The sequence below is a fragment of the Carcharodon carcharias genome, chromosome 30 (assembly GCF_017639515.1).
Source record: "Carcharodon carcharias isolate sCarCar2 chromosome 30, sCarCar2.pri, whole genome shotgun sequence".
NCBI classification, from domain to species: domain Eukaryota; kingdom Metazoa; phylum Chordata; class Chondrichthyes; order Lamniformes; family Lamnidae; genus Carcharodon; species Carcharodon carcharias.
The window spans coordinates 15,477,984-15,501,649 of NC_054496.1; the positions used below are offsets into that span (position 1 = coordinate 15,477,984).

Below are 23,666 nucleotides of genomic sequence, written 5' to 3' on the forward strand. Positions count from 1 at the left end.
TGTGGGAGCAAAGAATTTGCCAACTTGCGATTCCAGAGGACTCTGCTTTATCTTAAATGGATGCATCACTTTAGCTAGGGGAGGCTGCCACTGAGGTGTCCTTGAAGACCCTGGGAGTTAACCGTGGCTATCCAGATGACTGCTTCCCTGTTTCCTGAATTTGGGACAGGATCTCTGACCGTGACTGAGTCTGGTGGGGGGAGTGGGAGGGGTGGGGTGGAGGGGTGCGATTGGCCCTGCTGAATTTCCAGGCTACAATGTTATTGAAGAAACGCTAAGCAAGGCAATTCTAAAAGAGCAGTTCGAAAGAAAAGATGATCCGAAACAGACCTACCTTTGAAAGCTCAGTCCGGTTACCAAATCGTGATCTGGGTGTCGTCAGGAAACTCTCGAGAAAACGGACGCTCCTTAAATTCCCCGAATTTTACCTCCTTTACCTGTGGTTACATTGCTGCTCATCTACAAAGCTCCGGCACTGAGGTTAGTCCGAAAGAATGGGCTGTTTCCTGGAAATATCAGTTGCCTCATGTCAAAACCAATGCTCTAATTCACTGGAAGAAAGATAACGTCATCTGTCAGATGGGTAACTTTCTCTGCAAAGCTTTGCACACAACTTCTTTTGCAAATGAATGGAGAAAGTCACACACCAGCATTCTCTGTTGTAACCCACTTGTGGTCTCTTATCCTTAAGCCCTTGCCTGCTGAGTCAGTTTGCAATCTGGTGGTTATCTGCCCTCTCATCGTTATAACACTCGTCTTTTATCTTCTCCTTTGGCTCTATGTTGTACAGGACTATGGGTTGTCAACCCTCCTGAAATACCCTGGATTCCCTCCAGGAATTGAAGACAAATCTCACAGGACACTTGTAGCCAAGCAAACTGGCAGCAAGACCTCAGCAGCAATAAAAGATAGTGGTTTCTTTTTCAATTTTCTTTGAACACTTTATTCGGCAAAGAATATTGGAGATATTGGAGAGAAAAGGCCGTTTCACCATCAGTCAGGGATCACCCAATCAGGCGAGGGAGGAGTCAACTTGTTTCCTGATTGGCTGTGGAAGGCAGGGCACTGTGGGGAATGAAACATGCCGGGCGGCCAATGATGGGAGTGTAGGGGTTTGAGGTGAGAGATCAGAGGGGAGAGGTCAGAGGTGAGAGGCAACCCTGCCAATAGCTGGGAGGGGGCAAGTGAAGTGCTCCTGATCTCCTGCTTGTGTCAACCTGAACAAGCCAGAAAGTGCATAAGGGCAACTACTGGCGATGAGTCCTACCTTCAACCAGCCCGTGTTCAATGCACCCCTCAGCTGAGATTTTGGGCCCAAAAACCCGCCAGAACCTAGTTACAGTGCGCACCATCTGCTTCCCACCCAATATCCCAAAACAGAACTCAGAACCTTTGTCAGACTAGGGATCAGTAAAAAGGAAAGCCAAGGGTTTCTTTTCATTAGAACAGGGAAGGATAACAAGAGGTGTTCAATATTACAAAGGGAGATAGTGAGGGAAAATCTTCGAATGAGGGACAGTCTGTGGATCAATCAGCCAATAATTCAAGGGCAGGAATTTCAGATAGTCACCAAAAGGATGAAGAGACAAATTAGGAGAATTTTCTTTTTGATTACAAAGTGCTGTGAGACTTAGTAAGCAGTGCATGACGGGCGTAGTGGAGGTGGTTTGAGGGCAGAAGCTAAGTGAGCTTTCAAAGGGAGTTGGAAAAATAGTTTGAAAAAAAAAACTTTGCAATGCTGGAGGGATAGGACAGAGCAAAGGGAGTGACTTTTCAGAAAGCTGGCATGGGTGAGGTGGGCTGAATAACGCCCTTGTCTACTCTAAAATTCTGTGAACTCGTGGGACGTCTGGATCTTCTGAATTTGAACTGGAAGATTCAACAGCGCCTCATGGCATCTTTTAAAGTCCTCTTTTGACAAAATTGTGTGTTTGATCTGGGGCGAGCCTGCTTCTTGATTATACCCTACCTACAAACCTTCACTAGTGACCCACACAATGCAAATGCTCAGAAATGGCTCCTTGCAACTCCTTATCCTGAAGAGCTGTATTATAGATGCATCCCTTTGCGGGTCAACATTATAATTGTGCTTTGGAGCCCAAGAGTCTACACCATAAAGAAAGGCTTGCATTATGTAGATCCTTCCGCAACCTCAGAATGACCCAAAGTGTTTTACAACCACTGATGTACTTTTGAAGTGAAGTCACTGCTGCAAGACAGGAAACACAGCAGCCAATCTGTGCAAAGAAAGCTCCCACAAGCAGCAATGTGATAACCACCCCAGATAATCTTTTATTGGGCTTTTGGTTGAGGGAAAGATTTGGGCCAGGTCACTGGGGGAGAACTCCCCCGCCCTTCTTCGGAATACAGTGGCCCTGGGATCTTTTATATCCACCCGAGTAAGCAGAAGGAGCTTCGGTTTAATGTCTCGCCTGATACAGCACCTCTGATGGTGCAGCTTTCCCTCAGTACCTCACTGGGAGTGTCAGCCTGGATTTTGTGCTCAGGGCCCCGGAGTGGGGTTTGAACCCGCAGCCCTCTTCCAGAGGCCAGAGTGCTCAACCATGCTTCTGAAGCCTTAAAAGTGCCTTTAAGTCCCTGCCCTCCTGACATGAGGGACAGGTTGATCAGGGAAGTGACTTTTAGTTACCGCCCAGCGCTGTCAAGCGGCAGCTAAAGACGCCCAGAGTAAGAGTGACAATGCACAGTCCAAAATAACAGAGGGGGTTTAAGATGGTTGCAGAGATAAACATCTCTGACATACTTTTCTTGCATTCTTGCTCCTTGTGGTGTCACAATGAGACCGGATTCATTGATCCCGCACCTCAGGAATCTCTTTGCCCTCCTCCTGCAGTCTACAACTGTTGAAAGCCCTACTCTTGATTTCACCTAACCACGAGTTCAGGGGTCGTTCTTTCATTTACTGTGATCCCTCTTCAACCTTGGTGGTCTGAACTGTGGACCTCACCCCTTTGCTGACTCAATTTGTAAACCACTTAACCTTTGCTTTCCTCAGTTATGATGCAATCCTGAGCCTTCAAGTACATTCCAGCCTCTGTGACCTCCTCCGACAAATGTTTTCCATCCCATAAAGTGAATGATTAACCAGCGATCTCGGCTGGGTGAGATAAGATACCACTGAATGTACAAAGTGATAGCACGGGATAAAATTAGCACCCTGCCCCATTGCCTTTTTGAACCTTTGGCGTTCTCCCCAGTGCCCTGACCAGTATTTATCCCTCAATCAACACCCCAGTAAAAGATTACCTGGTCATTATCACACAGCTGTTTGTGGGAGCTTGCTGTGCGCAAACTGGCTGTTGCGTTTTCCTTAAGAAAACAGTGACTACACTTCTGAAGCAATTTGGTTACAAAGCGCTTTGGAATCTCCTGAGGTCATAAAAGGCGCTTTAAAATTGCAGGCCTTTATTTTTCTCTGACAGCAGGTAACAGTAACAGTTCTGCTATAGCCATTTACCCGTCTCCTGGACACATCTTTTGTTTCTTTACTTGGCCTATTATACCGGGAGTCCAGTTGACTTCTACAAAAGGAGGCCATTCAGCCCATTGTGCCTGTGCTGCCTCTTTAAAAGAGCTATCCAATTAGTCCCACTACCCTTGCTCTATCCCCAAATCCCAGCAAAGTTGTCCTTTAGAAGTATTTCTCCCATTTCCATTTTAAAGTCAGAATCCCTTTTATTATCTGCCCCACTTGCCTGGGTGAGTGCAGTTCCAACGCCATCCAGGACAAAGCAGCCCACTTGGTTGGAACTCCAACCACCACCTCAAGTGTTCCCATCGCCATTCATGTTGGCAGCAGTGTGTGCCATCTGCAAGATGCCACTCACCAAGACTCCTTCGACAGCACCTTCCAAACCGGCAACCTCTGCCATCCAGAACGAGAAGGGCAGTGGGCACATGGGAACACCACCACCTGCAGGTTCCCCCTCCAAGTCATACGCCCATCCTGACTTGGAAATATAATCACTGTCACTGGGACAAAATCCTGGAATCCCCACCCTAACAGCGCCGTGGGTGTACCCACACCGCAGGGACTGCAGCGGGTTCAAGACGGCGGCTCACCCCGCACCCCCCCCCCACCCCCAACCTCTCTCAAGGGGGCAATCAGGAACGGGCAACAAATTCTGATGTTGCAAGTGATGCCACATCTCATGAAGGAATGCGAAAAGGTCCTTTCTCCCCTCACTTTCTTCCTGCCCTTGCACATGCTTAAAAACTAGGAAATCTCTTAACGCCAGGGCAAACAGAAACGTTAGCTCTTGATTTCCTCTCTCCCGCAGATGCTGCCGAGCCTGGTGAGCTTTAACAGCATTTTCGGTGTCCACAGAACCTGGGCGATTTCATTTAAACTTGTGGATGCCACCACCCCCCGCCCCCCCACCCCCCCCGCCCCCTGTGAACGGACCCTTCTAAACTGCATTGGTCGCAGCCCATGTTTTAATGGGTGGCACATGGAGCTCAAAGTCCAGCCCTTTCCAACCTTTCCAACCCGACTCAGCAAAGTGAAGTTGCTCAGAGTATCAAAGTAGGCCCGGAAGCCGGAAGTGGGATTCAGAGATTCGGGAGTGGCACCTCTGCTGAGTTCCCCGCCTGCTGACCTTGTAGCTTGGAAACCTTCCATCTCTCAAGAGTTGGCACGATCAGCACCGGAGTGAAGCTAACTACTTGTATTCATATAGCGCCTATAATGCAGTGAACCCTACCCCATCCCCCACCGCCCCCCCCACCACCTCCCCTAACCAAGGCACTGCATAGGGACGCGCGTAATCAGACAAAATTTGACACTGGGCTACGTCAGGAGATTTTAAGGGCAGGCGACCAAAAGCCTGGTCAAACAGATAGGTTTTAAGGTGCATCTTAAAGGAGGAGAGGTGGAGAGTTTTAAGGAGGGAGCAGAAAGATGGTGAGCACTGGCAATGGAGTTGGGCAGCTGGAGTAGAGGGAGATGCCCACTGTTCATACGTCGTCCCATCTAGCTCTCTATTCCCACCATCTCCAATTCCCCTGAGGATCTCAACATAGAGGCAACACTATACTTGTAATCTACTAGATCAGAGCACAAGATACATGAACGTCAATTTGCAGTACATTCTGCATCATTTTCTATAGCCAATGGCAATTAACGGTGAAACATGCATTTGAACCCTATATCCATGAGTGTAACAAGGTCCTGTTGTACTTAAATGGGTTAATTCTTTGAGGAGTACATTTCCTTTGAAGCTTTCATCCAACAAAATCCACATGTTTTCTATCTCAAAACATTTGCCAAAAGCATGGTCTGCGGATTCTCTCAACTGAATGTTACACAAGAAATAGAAGGTAAGAGGGACACCGAGCAACTCTGAATTTAATAATGTTTGGCAAGTACAAGTGGGACAAGGAATGCTTGAATTGACAAAAGCACCGCCATTGTGTATGTATTTACACCTTGAGAATTCCTTGATGTATATTTTATACATGCTGCAGTAATTTATTCCCATTTGCAATGCTGCGTGGAAATGTGTCCAAGATCTTTTGACTCACTTCCTCGAGCCTTTCCCAATTTCCTCTGGACTTGAAGTGCAGTTGGAAAATGAGGGACGCTGGAGGCATTGAATCCAAACATCTTGTAAGACGTCGCCCGCCTTCTTCAAGATCTCTCCTGTTTTTGCAGAGGGGGCGCTGTCTCCCTACCCCCCCCCACCCTCCTTTTCCTTGGTGACCGGGTTTCATTGCTAACTATGGGATGGTACTTTGGCAGGAGAGCGCCCTGGACCTGCCAGGTGACGATGATGAGATCCTCGCTTAGTTTAGGTTGCCAGCCAGGCTATGCCCACTGGTGGGCATTAGCAGCTGCTTGCTGGCATCAGTAAGAGCTGAAGGCACTGTGGGGCACCTTTACCCACATTCACACCCAGAATGTGCGGCTGGCAAAGACTCAGAGGTCATTAGGGAGACCAAATTAGAACGCTGACTGATAGTCTAATCAATGTTCCAGTACTTTGAGAGAAGGGAAAGAAAGCCCTGTTACTTATATTTTAAATATTGGACATGTTTCAAGACCAATTTTAACCCTGCATTCCAGAAGAATGAATCTAACCCAGGGGTATCGACCGGTAGAGTGGGTAAATTCGTGGGCTCGTTGTTCCAAAACTTGTATTTGAACTTGACTCAACTGAATGGTGTTAAAGTCTCCTTTTCTCTGCTTCCCAAGGACCCCTGAGTTTGCACAATTTAAACCAAGCTCCCAGCGAGTGTGGAGTCTCAGTGCGAAACTAAAAACTAAACCGGAACCATAACTGGCCATCTCACGCAGGGAGACTATGAGGGTGACAGAGAGAGGCAACGTCACATTGATGTGGGTTGGAGGTTGTGCTCCAGCTGAGACTGAAGCCAAGATACTTCGCTGGCAAAGGTAACAAGAGGAAAATTTGTTTTACGCAGTGAGTGGTTAGGACCCGGAATGCACAGCCCGAGAGTGTGGCGATGGCAGGTTCAATCGTGGCTTTCAAAAGGGAATTGGATAAACTCCTGAAGGGAAATATTTTGCAAGCCACATGGAAAGGGCAGGAGGGTGAAACTAGCTAAATGGTTTGTGTAGGGAGCTGGCCAGGACAGAATGGGCCAAATGGCCTCCTTCAGTGCTGTAGCTAGTCTGTGGTTCTATAATAGAATGCCGGAAAATAACTCTTTACATTGGTATTGGTGTGTAGGGCAGAGAGACTAAAGAGGAGACAAACAACGCTGACTAATACTGCCATTTGTTGCTATAAGCATCCATCTTGGGGAAGGAATCACAAGTAGCTTTTTCATCACACTCAGCACTATAGTTAAGAAGGGAAGAGGAAAGTTGCCTGTAAAAGGCAACGGGAACAGACATTCTCAATCTCACATTCTGAATTCTTCCAGGAAAGCTTATCTTGTAAATATGTTTCCTTTGTTGGGGCCTGATCCCCTCGCATTGGGTTGCACTCGGGCCTCACTGTGAGGAACGGAGGGGATCAGTTCAGGAGGATATTATGGACATGAGGCCACAGCACAAGGCTCCCTTATGCAGGGCCTTTCACAATCCTAGAACAGCTCAACAAAGCTTCTGAAGTGCAGTCAGTGTTGTGATGTAGCTGCCATTTTGTGCACATGATAGAGCAATTAAATAAATTACCAGATCTGTATTAGGTGTTGGCTGAGGAATAAAAGTTGTTCAGTTCAGTACACCTTTGTTCTTTAACTAGTGTCATGGGATCTTCTACATGCACCCGAGAGGACAGGCGGACATTTTAATATCTCGCCCAAAAGGCAACAATAGTGCAGCATTCCCTCTGTACTGCACAAGCGTCTTTGGGGAGCGGGGACTTGAACCCATGTACCTCGGACTCAGAGGTGAAAGAGCCACCCACTGAGTCACAGCTGAGGCCTAATTTACGATTCCATTCAGAAAGGAGAGGGAGCCTGTCCGAGTCATGTGGCCCGGTCATGCCACTCTTCTGAAGTTGGCTCCTTAGGAGTATGATTCCCTTTTCTAGTTGTACGTTTAACAGTGTGGAGCCCAGCAGCGAGTGGGTCCCTCAACTCACAGGGAAGAAGAATTAAAACTCTCTTATTCTATATTCAGCAATTTGCTGTTCCTTTTCGGGCCGATGCTTTTTTGCTTAGCTCTCACCACAATCAGGAACAGGCAAAACTTACTCAAGCATTACAGGGTTCATGAGGCTGCAGATACCATTTCCCTTTGTATCAGCTGCAGTAAGTTTAAGGAGATGGGTTGACATTGGAGATAAGAGATTTCAAAACTCTCAATGAAATCTCTGTTATGCCTTATTCGGGATCCTGCTGCTTAGGCACAATGGCTATAACTACCATGTGAGCCATTGTAGAAATGGAATAGGATCATACCCCACATTGAGTCGTAGTACCAGCGATTTTCCAATTGGGCCACATACACAAGAGATAAAACGGACAGCGCTATCAAACTGCTGGGCCTCATTACAATCCACACAATTCACCTCGAGATGATTGCTATCTCAGTCTATGCTGTAGGGTAGGAACAGCGACCACCCCATGCATTTATATTGCGCCATTACTGGAGTGACACACCCTGGGATGTTTCACAGGAGCAACAGGATATTGAACTAAGGCTGGGTGGTTTGTCACTCTATTGCCCCCTGAGGCCTGTACCTGTGCAAAAGGCCTCGGGTTTGCCCCATAGATTGGTTACAGTACAGGAGGCCATTTGGCTTGTTGTGTCTGTGCCAGCCCTCTGCGAGAGCCACTCCCATTCCCCTGCCTTTTCCCTAGCTGTGGCCGAGAGATTATATTTCTCTTCAGATAATTATCCAATTCCCTTTTGAAAGCCATGGTTGAATCTGCCTCCACCACACTCTCAGGCAGTGCATTCCAGATCCCAACCACTCGCTGCATCTAAAAAGTGTTTCCTCCTGTTACCTTTGCTTCTTTTACCTTAAATCAATGTCCTTTCATTATCGACCCTCCCACCAATGGGAACAGTTTCTCCCTATCCACCCTCATGATTTTGAACCACCTCTATCAAATCTCCTCTCAACCTTCTCTTCTCCAAGGAGAACAGTCCCAACTCCTCCAATCTGTCCACGGGAACTGAAGTCTCTCATCCCTGGAAACGTTCTCGAGAACCTTTTCTGTATCCTCTCTAATGCCTTCATCTTCTTGAAGTGTGGTGCCCAGAAATGTATACAACACTCCAGCTGAAGCTGAACCAATATTTTGTACAGGTTTAACATAATATACTTGCTTTTGTATACTTTCTGAAGTCCAGATCCCTGTGTGTCTTATTTACCATTTTCTCAATCTGTCCTTCCGCTTTTAATGATTTGTGGCACGTATTCTCCAGGTCCCTCGGCTCCTGCACCCATTTTAGAGTTGTGCCTTTTGTTTTACTTTGTCTCTCCTCACTCTCCTTACCGATATACATCACTTCACAGTTCTCTGAATCATATTTCATCTGCCACTATGCGCTCAAACCACCAGCCCGTCAACATCCTCTTGAAGTCTCTCTCTACCGTCCTTCACGACATTTCCCAGCTTTGAGTCATCTGCAGATTTTGAAATTGTGGCCTGCGCGCCCAAGTCTAGGTCAACAATAAAGATCGAGAAATTCAGATCACAGCAGGACATGCAATCCTCAGGAGGGGCAAATTTTACCAAAAGGGGAACTGTGCAAGTACGGTATAAAAATGCATCATTACAAGCACAGTTTATCTCATTGCGGGTTCAGAGCCTTGATCTTTTTATAACTGGCATCTGAATCACACAGTGAGATTATAGTCTTTGCAAAATCGAGCGTATGTGCTACTTTTTTTGGTAACATACACTGCGGAGGTTTTACCCAGACTGTTGACAGAGTCTGCTTGCCAGCTGTGCCCCATTTGTGTGGGCGCCTGATGCTGCTAACACTACCAGTTTTATAGTTCTCAGGGACACCCGAGATGCCAGACATATGAGTGGCAACTCCCTCACCAGAAATGAAAGCTTCTGTGTGGGTGGGCCATCAGGCAAGCTCCACATGAGTGATACACTGAACCAAATAGTCTAAAGAGAGTGCCAGATGTGATACGTTCTACCCAGCGTGTACAATGCACTGAATATACAACAAAGCAGAACGCAAACTTGATCGTGCCATACAGTTAACCCCATTTCCCTCCTTAAACAGCACCCCCCCCACCAACACCACATGCTGGCTGCAGTGTGTGCAAGCCACAGATTGCACTGCAGCAGCTTGGAGCTGTGCCCGCCGTTCCTTTGCCATCTCTGGGTCAAAATCCTGGAACCACCACCGCCGCCCCCCCTCCTCCCTAGCAGCACAGTGGGTGTACCTACACCATGTGGACGGCAGAGGCTCAAGAAGGCGGCTCACCACCACCTCCTTAAGGGGCAATTAGGGATGGGCAATAAATGCTGGGCCCAGCGAATCTTAAAAAGTCACACTGCGTAGAAGGAGGCCATTCAGGTCTTAAAAGTGTCACTCCCCTGCTCTATCCCCATAGCCCCGCAGATATTTCCATGAATAGGCAGATGTATAAAGCAGCTAAAGCAGATGGTAACTTGGAGCCCTTTTATGGTATTGTGCTTTGCAAGAATGGTAACGCTCACTGGAAGGATTAGACTTGCAATAAAATGCTGTGGAGTTTTATTAACCAGTCCAGTATCTGTTACGGGATTACACAGATTTCATAGAAATCATGCACTTCCCAAGGAGAAAGAGAGAAAATTATCAGATAAATTGCTCTACTGAACAGCCCTATTTCAGTAAAGCCATTTCAAATGCTGTGCAACTGTCACTGTCTCCTACTGGGAAATTTGCTTCCCTTTTGCAGGGTTAGAGAACAAGGCTGAATGCTATTTTACCCAAAATCCCACATCTGAGCTGGTCCCAAATAAGGGCAATAAAATAATAATAATATAAAAAGCTCTGAAGAAGAGTCATACGGACTTGAAACGTTAACTCTGTTTCTCTCTCCAGAGATGCTGCCAGACCTGCTGAGTTTTTAACCAGTATTTTATTTCTGAATAACAGGAAGCTAGATAGGAACAGGTGGGAGAAGGGAATAGAAGGATAGCATTTTAGTGTTCAATTGTTCTGTGTTGGATTATGTGAGTCTGGTAACTGATCTGTGCTCACTGTCCTTTATTGGTTAAGCCTAGGTGTGGACTCAGTAAAGTAAACAAACTGATGAAAGAAATGGAAAGCAGAGCTGAAGCATGGAGCAGACATTTTAAAGCACTGTGAATAAAACCTGTTACACACATAGAAACTAGTGTCATCTCTGCTCCAAGATATAAAATATTGAATAGGAGTAAGATGGAGTAGGCTGGGAAGAAGCTGGTGTGGAACATAAACACCAGCATGGACCCCTAATACAAAAGCAAAATGCTGCAGATGCTGGAAATCTGAAATTAAAACAGAAAGATCCTGAAATACTCAGCAGGAGAAACAGAATTAACGTTTCAGGTTGTGACGACCCTTTATCAATTCACTCCATAATCTTGTGGTGTTTTGCTTCACATATGTGTCATCTTTCCTGCTGCTGAGTTCCAGAATTTCCTGTTTTTACACCAGCATGGACCAGTTGGACCATCCTCTCATTGCAAAAATCTCTGACCAAATTAAAGAACTCCTAAATCACAAATTTTGTACAGTCAATTTGGGCACCGTGTATAACCAGAAACGATGAATATTCACATTATGCTGGCTTTGCCTCGCAGAATGTCATAAAATGATCCAGTCATTTGGTTACAAAAGTGGATGCTGGAAACCTGAAATACATTACTCCTTCGATGGTGTTATCCAAAATAGGCTCTCCTCATGGTACTCAATGGGCTAGTCTAGTTATACTACCAAAGAGAGACATGCTGACGAAAAGCTTTTGCGTCCTTGCGTCCATCAGGACAAATGCAAGAATGCCAAATTTCAAAACACTCACAACAATTTATACTACAGGAGAAGAGGGCGCTGATTGGTCAGCAGGTCGAGAGTTGGCCGAGGTGTTGCCATGGAGAAAGCAACGGGATCCACTTATGATATTGTGGATGGAACATAGCGACAGAGAAACAGCCCACACAAGTAATTTAAGGTGTAGGTTTAGAGCTCTCAGCGCTGAGTTTTAGAAGGGGGGTTCTCCAAAATGATTTTAAGAGAAGTACACTCCTGAGTGATGGTGGTGCGAGAGCATTTATTTTAAACACCTGCCAATGGCTTACTTAATTGTCCTTTCATTTGGTTTCTTCAGAATGCATCCAGCATCACACAAATCCACGGTTCAGGGTTTAACTGCTGCTTTCTGCTGGCAGTCACATTCCTCAGCTGTGTGGTCGTTGTGTGAATGAAGCAGACCATAAAAAAGATGCACTTTAATGGGGCTATAAACCCCCTCCCCACCTCCCACCACCACCCCGCACCCCCCCCATCCCCCATCCTGCCACCATCAGAGGTTTTATTCCCTGCAGTTTAAGTTTCTGGTTGAGAGAGCTGATAAACATAGTTTGTCAAACTGTTGGGTGTGGAGAGAGACAGAGAGAGAGAGAGAGAGAGAGAGAGTGGCTTCTCATGGCCTGGGGTGTAAGTATGTTTTGTTTGTGGCTGCCACAGGTTTCAGCCCTTCCCCCAGCGCCCGACCCTGACAATAAACTGACCCCAGCGGACTGGTGACAGAGGCGCTTGTACACGAGGGGTTATTTGACAAGCCGGAGAAGGCCCCAAAACAGTCTTGGTGTGGGCAGGTGGGAGGAACCTAAGACGTTGCTATCCCACCATTGCAACCGCTGCAGTGATGCAGCGCTGGCACCTCACAAGTGTCACATTACTCCAGGGTGCATGCTGTCCATTTTTGTATGCGTACCTCACAGACTGCCAGAGAGTTTCGGGAGAGGCACAAGGGAAATAAACTTGCAAGATTGCAAGATGATCTTCTCTCCCTGACAACAAAAACTTGCATTTATATAGCACCCGCAACGGAGTAAAACACCTCAAGGTGCTTCATAGGAGCCAATTGATGAAGAAATTTAGACACTGAGCCAGGTAAGGAAATGCGAGGACAGGTGACCCAAGGCTTGGTCCAAGAAGTAGGGTTTAAAGAAGGAGAGACGGAGAGGTTTTAGGAAAGGAATTCCGGAGCTTGGGGGACTAGGCAGCTGAAGGCATGCCCGCCCAATGGTGACGCAATCAAAATCGGGGGTGAACAAGAGGCCGGAATTGGGGGAGCACAGAAAGATTGGAGGGTTGTAGGGCTGGAAGAGGTTACAGAGATGCACCTAACCTGGGAACGTTAGACACTGGCCTTGGGGTACTGAAAGAAAGAAATATTCCAATTCCCAGCATCTAAATAGCCTTCACCAGGAAGTGCACAGAACACAATCTCCAGACTTTGATGCTGACACAAATCAATGACTAAGTCCTTAGGCTTCACCAGATGTTCTCAAATATCAGAACTATTTCATGTCCTAGCACTTATCTGTGCAAAAACTAGTCAACAGAACAAACGACAACATAAAAACGAAGCAGGAGGAACGATTTTTCCTGACTGTTGGCTGGCTTGAGTCCAGTGACCGAGGAAGTCAGCATGTACAGTTTGTATGGATTTCATGGGCCAATATTTTTCGCTACACTGCTCCACAGTAGTCCTGCCCAGGGATTTGAAAGAGAGAGGCCCCCTTTTGGTCTTTGAGAGGGGTCGGGCGGAATTGCAATAGCTTCAATATACTTCTTTTAAAATCACAATTTATTTTTAAGCTACCATAACTTTGCTTTGACAGAGAGGGTAATTAGAGGACTGGAGCCCACAAGTGTTTGTTTTTTGAACACCCTTTTCCCTGCATTCCTGTTTGCAACTAGGTGGGGAGGGAGGCGGGGGGGGAAGGTGGTCAGAAGAATACGAACAATTGTTGGCCACCCAATTAATCGCTCGAAATCTCTCCAAAGAGTCTGTCTGCTCTTTTTGTTGGAGCGCAAGTATTGCTATCAAAGCATTCTTTTAACATGTCTTGTCCAGACATCCACTTCCTCTTCCTCAGACTGCAACAGAGAAAGGCACCCAGCGTAACCCCTGACAGAGCTGAAACAGACCCCGCCCCAGTGATGGATGCTGTTCTTTATTTGCCTTCGGGAAGTGGCTTTCTACAAGGTGAGGCATCAGATTAACTGAGGGGAAAAAAAAATACACACACACACCCCCACAGAAGGAAAGCGGCCAGCCTTGTGACTTTTCATTTGACCTGTTGAACTCTTGATCGTTCAGTCTTGACAATTAAGTAACACGGGCACTGCAGGCAGCTCTGTACTGCGCATTATGTAACCACGGACATTGGTGTGGTACTGGGATTGTACTGTGCTCCGTGCTCAGTGATCTGATCCCAGCTGAGGGGGACCCTGTTGCTGGCCCCCCACACCCCTGACCTAGAAAGAGGGCAAACCAGCCAGGGTACCTCAAAGATTGGACTATTCCGATGTTCTCCCCTCCTCCATTAACTGAGAATGCTGCTGTCTCGGCTCCAACACGCACCCTGCCCCATTCAGCAGCCACCCTTGAGCTCTCCCATTGACCTCGGTTACTGGACCACCACGTTTAAAATTCTCATCCTCATGTTCCAACCCAGACATAGGTGCAGGCACGATGGGCCAAATGGTCTTCTCCTGCACGGTAACAATTCTGGGATTCTATAGCCTCCGACCTCTGAAGCCCAATTCAACCCTCTTGAGGACCCTGCATCCCTCCAATTCTGGCCTCTCATGCAAACCCCTCTGCCCCAGTGTTGGCATCTGTGCCTTCAAGTTGCCTATGCCCGAAGCTCTGGCACCCCCTCACTAAACCTCACTACCCCTCTCCCCTCCTCAAAACCTACCCCTTTGACCAAGTATTTGGTCAGCTGCCCCTAATACCTCCTTTGGCACAGTGGTCAATGTTTGTCTCTCCCATGTTCAAGGTGCTATATAAATACAAGTCATTGTTGCTGTCTGCTCCTGTCAATCAGTGACTGCCACTGAGAAGCCAAACAAGATACCAGGCGGTGATGGCCTAGCCTGTCGAACAGCCATCGCCCTGCGGTCAAGCATAGGCTGGGCCACATCGCCCGCATGCCTGACACAAGACTCCCAAAACAAGCCCCCTCCTCCGAGCTTCGTCAAAGGGCTCGCCAGAGAGGCAGAGGAAACTTTTTTGGCAAAAAGTCCCTTGGGTGGGGGTGGGGATGCAACATCCCCACCCGTCTGGTGGGGATCTCTTGGCTCAACCAAACTGGAGAAGAGGCGTCCTCGAAGGTGCCAGATATTTCAAAGACCCCCGACAGGCCCAGGTGGAGGTGAGGCGTAAATAGCGGAAGGAACAGACCAAAATCCCAGCCCACCCACCTGCCCGTCTCATCAAACACGGCCTGCCCCCACCTGTGGCAGAGTGTGCGGGTTCAGCTTCGGACTTTTTAGTCACCGTAGGACCCACAACCGCCGAGTGGAAGGGAGTCACCCTCTCGGTCCTGAGGGACTGCCGGAGACGAAGTGGTCAAGCTCACGCACACGTGGGATATGGGCCCCAGACATATACCTTCCGGCTTGACCACTCCATGCCGGAGAACAGTTACCTGAACGGATGGTCATTCCTGAGAGCCACTAAGGCAGCACACCAGTCCGCACCTTGAGAAAAGTAGCAGAGAACATTTTGGTGGGGGGGGGGGGGGGGGGGGGGGGGGGGGGGAAAGAATTATAAAGGAATGGAAAGATAAGGATCGTTCACTGGGAGACAGATTTCCGGAGATTTCGGAGTTAGACTGTTGGAAGGAATAATAATAGCGCAATTATCATAGAAACAAGTTCAAAACAAGGTTCATGGACTCAAAAGTTGAATTAAAGATTGTTGGGAAGCAAATGGAACGAAAGGCATCAAACAGTTTACACATAATTATGCTCTTTTATATATATCAACCCAATCAATTTTGCATGGGGTTCCTGAGGGAAACTGCAGGCACCAAGTAACTTTGACGTGACCTGCAAGCAATCCTCCTGTCGCCAGCTACCAGCAGAATTCAGCCTTTATCATTTTATCTGCACACAGCGAGAACAACTGAACCAAGAGGAGGTGAGGTGAATTTATTTTTATGTTGTTATGATCAGAATGCGCTGACTGAAATGGTGGTGGAGGCACATTCAATGGCAACCTTCAAAAAGGGATGGGAAATATATTTGGAAGGGAAGATTTGGGGGAAAGAGAGGGTGAAGCGGGATTAATTGGGTTTGTCTTCCAAAGAGCCAGCATGGGAGTGATGGGCCGAATGGTCTCCTTCTGCACGGCCTGTTTCAAGGGTTCCGGGCTGAGGGCTTCTACTTACCGAGATTGTCAGGAACACCTTGTGCTTACTCTCGGTTGAGATCGCAAAGTGACTGAACGGTGCTGCAGATTGGACACTGAGCCGTGAAGGAATTCAATCCATGGCTGTCTCATCCACCAAGCTGACTGACTGAACATGAAGTGAGTCTGAGCAGCCTCAGCCAGATCCCAGAGGGCCTGTTGCCATGGTGTTAATTGGGCTCCTCTTCCCACGTGGCAGGCTCGCTTAGAAAGCAGGTAGGGCGTTGAGGCTGATTCCTGGGACGAAGGGGTTGTCTTATGAGGCAAGGTTGAGAGGTGACCTTAATTGAAGTATATCGGATTCCAAGGGGGCTTGACAGGGTAGATACTGAAAGGACGTTTCCCTTCATGGGAGTATCTAGAACTAGGGGGCACAGTTTAAAAATAAGATGCCTCCCATTCATAGAGTTGAAGAGGAATTTCTTCTCTCAGAGGGTCATTAGGCTTTGGAATTCTCTTCCACAGCCAGCAATGGAGGTTGGGTCATTGAATATATTCAAGGCTGAGTTAGACAGGCTTTTGACTGACAAGGGAGTCAAGGGTTATGGGGGACAGGCAGGAAAGTGGAGTGAAGGACACAATCAGGTCATCCATGATTTTATTGAATGGCGTAGCAAGCTTGATGGGCTGAATGGCCTACTCCTGCTCCTATTTCTTATGATCTTATTTGATTGGGGCCAGGAATAGGGGGCTTTTCTGCGCATTTCACTGAGCCTCACCTGACCAAGAATTCAGATGCCAAGGGATCAGTTTTGACCCCGAGCTGGATGTGGGTGAAGTGAGGTTACTGGTGGTGGTGGCGATGCTGGTGGGGGTGGGGGCAGATGGCATTTGAGCAAGAAATGCATCTACCAGCCCTAAGTCTTAAGAGTCTTAGGCCCAACGGGATAGGTCGGGGTGCCTCTTGACCCTCCCTTCAAAAACCTATTTACCGCTGGAAGCTTCTTTGGCTCCCAGTCCAGCAACACTTCAATTTTAAAATTCTTATACTTGTTTTCAAATCACTCCCTGACCTCACCCGCTCTCTGTCTCTGTGGTGTCCTCCAGCCTTACAGTTCTACTGAGATCTCCATGCTCCTCCAACACTGGCCTCTTGTGCATCCTGATTTTAGTTGCTCCACAACTGGCGGCCATGCCTTCAGCTGCCTGGGCCCTAAGCTCTGGAATTCCCTCCCTAAACCTCTCCGCCTCTCTCTCCTCCTTTAGGACACTCCTTAAGGCCTATCTTTTTGACCAAGCTATTTTGGTCACTTCCACTAATATCTCCTTACATGGCTCGGGGCCAAGTTTTGTTTAATAACATTTCTCTGAAGCGCCTTGGGACGTTTTACTATGTTAAAGGCGCTATATAAATGCAAGGTGCTGGTGAGCAAAAGCGACATGCCTAGCAAATAATGTTGGCTGGGGGCACTCTTACTGCTGGTTAAATCCTGTACACCTTTTCATATCATAAACTCTAGCCTCTCAGTTACCTTATTTTTATTGTTCATTCACAGGATGTGGGCTTCGCTGGCTGGGCCCAACATTTATTGTCCATCCCTAGTTGCCCTTGATAAGGTGGTGGTGATCTTCTCTGTAACGCACTGCAGGCTGTGCATTATCCAGCGCCTAACATGCAGTAGCCCATGTATTAGCTTTTTGTAAGGCCATTATTCAAGATAAGTCCCCCGCTGATTTTTTTTTTCACCAACATATAAAAGGCCAACTTCCCCGAGTGGTTCTCCCGATAGCCTTGGGCTAGACATGTCAAGGGAAGCGGTGGTCAGGATGTACTGCCTCGGAGAGAGGGGAGGAATGGCCTCACTCTGGCTTTTACTAGCTCGGAAAGCCGCCGGTACAAGGTGTGGCAAAAAGTTGCCAATGGAAAAGAATAGAACGCCTCTGGCATCGGAGAAAAGGCAATAAACTCATGGTCAGGCTTTAATAGCGCAGGGAGGCCTGCTCGAGGGATTTGTCCTAACCAACATATTTTCCATTAATATTGAATCCCACAGAAAAAAGCTATCAAACAGCACTGTCAACAGTGATAAATAATAACTTCTATAGCGTCTGGCCAAACCACAATGTTAACCCGATAACAGGCATTAACTCACAATTACTCTGACACCAGAAGCCCTCTTGACAACAGTAAGAATTTGCATTTGCACAGCCCCTTTAACATAACAAAGTTTCCCAAGGTGTTTCACAGCAACAATGTCAAATTTTGTTTGACAATGAGCCACATGAGAATATATATTTCGACTGGTGACCAAAATTGTGGTCAAAGGATTTGATTTTAAACAGCATCTTAAAGGGAGCGTGAAGGGAGGTAGACAGTTGGAAGGGCTTAGAGAGGGAATTCTAGAGCTTGGGATCTTGGCAGCTGAAGACCCGGCCACTAATGGTGGAGTGATGAAAGTCGAGGATGTGCAAGATGCCAGAATTGGAGGAGTATGGAGATCTGAGGATTGTGAGGCTCTGAAGGAGGTTACAGAGATAGCGAGGGGATTGGGAGACAAGGATGAGAATTTTGAAACCGAGGTGTTGCCAGACCAGGAGTCAATGTAGGTCAGCGAGCAACTGGGGTGGTAGGGGAACGGGACTTGGTTCGAGACTGATATGTGCCAGATCACAGAATCGTTACGGTGTAGAAGGAGGCCATTCGGCCCATTGTGTCTGCACTGGTCTCTGAGCATTTTAACTTAGTGTTGAACTCCTGCCTTCTCCCGGTACCCCTGCACATTGTTTCTATTTAAATAATCATCCGACGCCCTCTGGAATGCCTCAGATCTCACTGGACTTTGTGTAAAATAAGTTCTACAGCAACGTGAGGTTTCTGTCTCTGGGAACCTTCAATCAGCTCGACAACCTGGTCTTGAGGAACAGAACGGTTGTGTAGTCACTTGGCACCTCAATCTACCAGCCTCAGTTGCGATGCATTTGGTAAGGCCTAGGACTGACTGACAACTCCCAACTTCCCAGGCTCAGTTACCATTTCTGTGGCATCTTGCTAGCACAGCTGGGCTGTGCCAAGCTGCGGGTGTGGGTATCTACAGTATAAGACAGGCACGTTCTAGTGGCACCTTGTGTTTGCTTTCCCTGCGGACTCACTCTTTGTCAATCTGCTCACACAGTGAGGCAGGAATGAACAACATTCCAGGTCACAAGCCTCCCCGCAATGCCTATGTTTCTCTCCTGGATTTTCCCTTCTTCCGGAGTCTTAAATTCCCACTTTTCCCCCCGCTGTTGAGCCCTGTCTCTATCACCCAGTCACAGCACTCTCTGAAGCCCATTCAGGTGCTCATATAAACACTGACGCAATCTGTATCTATCCTTTCCCAGCCCTCCTTCCTCCCCCTCACTTGAGAAAACAATCTGCCACTTAGCAAGCATTCAGTAAAGTCTCGGTACGAGACTCCGTTCACCAAAGCTACTGGCAATGTTTCAATTTTGACGCTTTGAAATTTTGCTGATTTTATTCCCTCCTCCTGATTTTCGGGAGGGCACTACCTCCGAGGTACTTTGCCCAAGTGGCCATTTATTTGTGTGGGAGGCTGGCAAGAGAACATCAACAGACGTGGCACAAAATAGGGCAGGACTCGATTTTCTCCTCTCCCAATGCCCGCGCCTCTGCTCAAGTATTCACAACCAGGTACGTTGGATAACGTCTCCCCCTGCCCCCTTGCTCCTGTTACCCTCAATGCTAATGGCAGCTGTTCGTTTGCCGCCTGGTGACTGTAGGATGAGGTTGATTCCCTTGATATGACCCTGCACTGTTTGGCCTTCTCAATGCCTCCTTGCTTCATTCTAGCCAAGATCAGTAACTCAGCGGCAATAGCCAAACGGGGCTAACTGAAGGGGTCATTCTTACTCCAATCATCAGGTGGAGAAGGTGGAACACTGGGTTTACATATGGCGCCCAATGCTGATGACAACAAGAGCAAAATTGGGCAGGGACTTGAATCAGCGTGGCACCCAATCTCTTCAGATTCCCCGAGGCTGGGTTAAAAAAATGTCCCCCTGGAAACATTCGCTCCTGGAGACAGGTTCCCACCTGGGCTCAAACCAACAGGGTTGACAATCTTAAACAAAAATAAAAATAACTGGAAAAACTTAGCAGGTCTGGCAGCATCTGCGGAGAGGAAGACAGTTAATGTTTCGAGTCCGTTTGACTCTTCATCAGAACCCTGTCTGGTAAGGGCTGTGCATGGGCAACCAGCTTGGGTTGTGTTAGTACAGTTTCCAATGGGCATAGTAACAGAGCATGAATGCTGCTTATTCTGGCTCTAAACTGGCATCGCCGCTGAGAGAGGGAAGAGAGTATGTTGCAAGGCAACAGGACAGATGTTACACTCCTAAAGCAGAGGTGCTCGATCAAGATTTGTATCTGCAGTAAATTGTTGGAGGGAGGATAGAGCGTCAAACATATTCAACAGCTGGACTGGGTGCCTGAACTGGAAAAGTACTCCATTGTCCAACACACAACGTAGAAAACTTAGTATCCCACCAGAGCCTCATGTATTAGTGAACTAATGCATTGCTTCATTGAACGCAGGAGTTCCGATACAAAAGGAAAATGGTGGAAATCTGAAATAAAAGCTTAAAATGCTGGAGGTACTCAGTAGGTCTGACTGTGAACAGAGAAACAGAGCTAATGTCTGTGACATCGAGTGCTTACCCTCACTTTTTAATTGTATTATAATCATTTGTTATGCAAGTCGCTAAGCAACCACTGTATCACTGCCTCCCCAAAGGGCACAATAGATGGTCCTTTCTTTTGCCTTGACTCTCACAGCATTTACCTTCAACATTCATTCCCTCCACCACCGACGCACAGTGGCAGCAGTGTGTACCATCTACAAGGTGCACTGCAGCAGCTCACCAAGGCCCCTTGAACAGCACTTTCCAAACCCATGATCACTACTATCGAGAAGGACAAGGGCAGCAGATAGATGGGAACACCACCGCCTAGAAGTTCCCCTCCAAGTCAATCACCATCCTGACTTGGAAATATATCGCCATTCCTTCACTGTCGCTGGGTCAAAATCCTGGAACTCCCTCCCTAACAGCACTGTGCGTGTACCTACACCACATGGACTGCAGCGGTTCAAGAAGGCAGCTCACCACCACCTGCTCAAGGGCAACTAGGGATGGGCAATACATGCCTAGCCAGTAACACCCAGGCCCCATGAAACAATTAAAAGAAAAGAAGCAGCACTGGAAGTGATTTAGTTTAACGTTTCATATAAATAAGCAAACTTATCAACTGTTAACAGGGACTTGAGCAAAATCATCAGCGTAAAATCAACTGGACCGGTGGAATAGCGCTGCCTGCTCGGCCCTTTTAATGATCACAAGCTTCTCTTACCCAGTCTGAGGGCCTTGCTGGTCTTTGCAAAGCTTCTTGTCTTCCAGTTGGCGCTGAGCTTTCGTCTGTGTGGGACAGAACAGTACTGAGTGTGAGTCACCATCACATGATAGATCTCTGCTGGTCTATTACACAAACAAGTCATACTACTGTTACTGAGGACAGACCCATCCTTCCCCATGTCTTCTTACGCACCATTTGAACCCAATTGCTGACCCACCTACCACTGCATTCTCTTCAGGTTAACAATGTTCTGGCAATATTAACACTTTAAGTGCAACATTTCACAGTGTGATTGAGATAGAAAGGACTTGCATTTATTTAGCACCTTTCACCGCTTCAGGACATCCCAGAGCGCTTTCCAGCCCAATGAAACGCATTTAGGGGTGTAGTCCTACCGTCACAATATAGGAAACGGGACAGCCGTTTTGTGCACAGCAAGCTCCCACAAACAGCAATGCGGTAATGGGCAGAAAATCTGCGTTTGTGACTCGCATCAGGGAGAACTCCCCTGCTCTTCAAAACAGTGGATCTTTTATACCCCCACCCAGATGGGCAGATGGGGGCCTCACTTTAACGTCACATCCAAAAGGCAGCACCTCCGACAGTGCAGCACTCCCTCAGCCTTGGGGAAGGACATTACCGCCCCATCCGCCAGTGGGATGTTCCGGTCCCGTCGAAGTCAATGGCTCGCTGCATTTTACAGGCCCCACCCCCACTGCGATGGGGCCATAAAACTACCCCCCCCCACCTTGGTTTTTGTCCTCAAGCCCCCTGGAGTGGAAATTGAACTGGGCAACCAGAGGCAAAAGTACAGCCCAAGTGAGCCAGCACTGACACTGAACAAAGAATAAAAGAAAAGAAAACACACTTTCCAGCAGGGTATGATGGATTGGCAACCAAGTCTGGGTCAGGGGCTGGTACATGGATATTGAGAAACCAACAAAACACTCAGGATGAGATTCACCAAGGTGTCTATTTCACTGGGTTCGATTACCCTCCTTATTTGATCCTGAACCTTTACTAGGGTCTCAAAGGCTCTTGTTGCTCCAAAAAAACACCAAGGTATTCACAAGTGTCAACCCCTGCCCACCCAACCCAAAAATAGCCATTCTCTTCAATACTCCAATCGGGTGGGTTGTCATTTTTGGACCAAGGACGTCACAAAGGCGGAAAAGTGTAGCAGACAAAGGAAATTGAGCTGAGCTGCTTTGGCAACACCAAGGTCTGTGTTGGATTCTGGTCACTAGTTTAGTTGGGCTAATGGATCCGAGTGGTACACTTGTTTTAGGATGACCGAGTTGGTACCAAAGACAGAGCAGGTCAGCAGACAGTTCTTATGTAGAACACATTCTATTTACTTACAAAGGAACTCAGCAGCTACACTTGTGTACTTACAACTCAAACCCTGTCTCTACATCACAGACTCTTGCTCTAGGCTACTCACTACTGACTACTAAGGTAGCCTCCCTTACTCTGCTATTGGATACCAAGATCATGTGATCTTCCATTCTAACATTCTTCTTAAAGGCATATTACACATCAGATTACCACATCCCTCCCCCTTTACTTAGAAATATACTTCACAGTTACAATTACAATTTTTCTCAAAAAAGCAAATTATTTACACAGATAAGTAATTTACAAATTCAGCCTTTCTGGAGGTTTCCTTATGCACGTAGAATGTCTCAGCTCCACAGCTTCAGATGCTTTGTCAGGAACCTCCTTTTCTGGTGTTGTCCAAACATCAGGTTCTTTGGTGGGCACCTGCAAATCTATTTCCTCAACTCTTACAGGTACAGCCGATCCTTCAGACACATCTGTACTCAGTTGAGTTTATTCAACAGGAGACGTTGGCGCAGTCATGGACACCGGAGGAATAATTTCCTGATACTTTGTTTCTCTCCTCTTTATATGATCCAATGTCTCCGTATGACTTGATCTTCCACTTCCATGTGGTAAGAAAGAGGTCCAGTCACTGCACTTCTTTAACCTGATAACCACTTGGGTCCTTCTCCAAAATATTTCACATAAACCGTCCGTCCTACAGTAAACTGTCTGTCATGACCATGCCAGTCATGTCCAGTTTTATGACTTCTCAGACTCCTTTCCACCTTCCCAACTAAATTTGACATTATTAGGCTCAATCTCGGTGTTTCATCAACAATTCCACAGGTGTTGTGGTGTGAGGGGTTGTCCGATAATGGAGAAAGCGTGCTAGCTTGGTTGCTATGGAGTCTCCAGTTAATTTCTTCATGCCAGTTTTGAATGTTTGAATGCACTCTCGGCCAGTCCATTCGAGGAAGGGTGGTACGGTAAAGTTCTTACATGAGTGATGCTGTTGAGGCTGATAAATCATTGAAACTCAGCACTCGTAAATGCCGTGCCACTATCTGATATGACCACTTCTGGTAGTCAGTTGATGACGAAACTTTGACGTAGCTTGTCAATTG

At 47.2% G+C, this 23,666-nt stretch overlaps 1 long non-coding RNA gene across 1 annotated transcript in view; it reads right to left on the reverse strand.

The window, feature by feature from the left end:
* LOC121271148 overlaps positions 1-23,666 on the reverse strand; it is a 97,317-nt gene that overhangs the window by 17,988 nt on the left and 55,663 nt on the right. The window contains exons 2-3 of the long non-coding RNA XR_005941687.1: positions 21,214-21,278; positions 335-551 (exon numbers count right to left, since the gene is read on the reverse strand). This is a non-coding gene — a long non-coding RNA (uncharacterized LOC121271148). The remainder of the gene's footprint in view (positions 1-334; positions 552-21,213; positions 21,279-23,666) is intronic.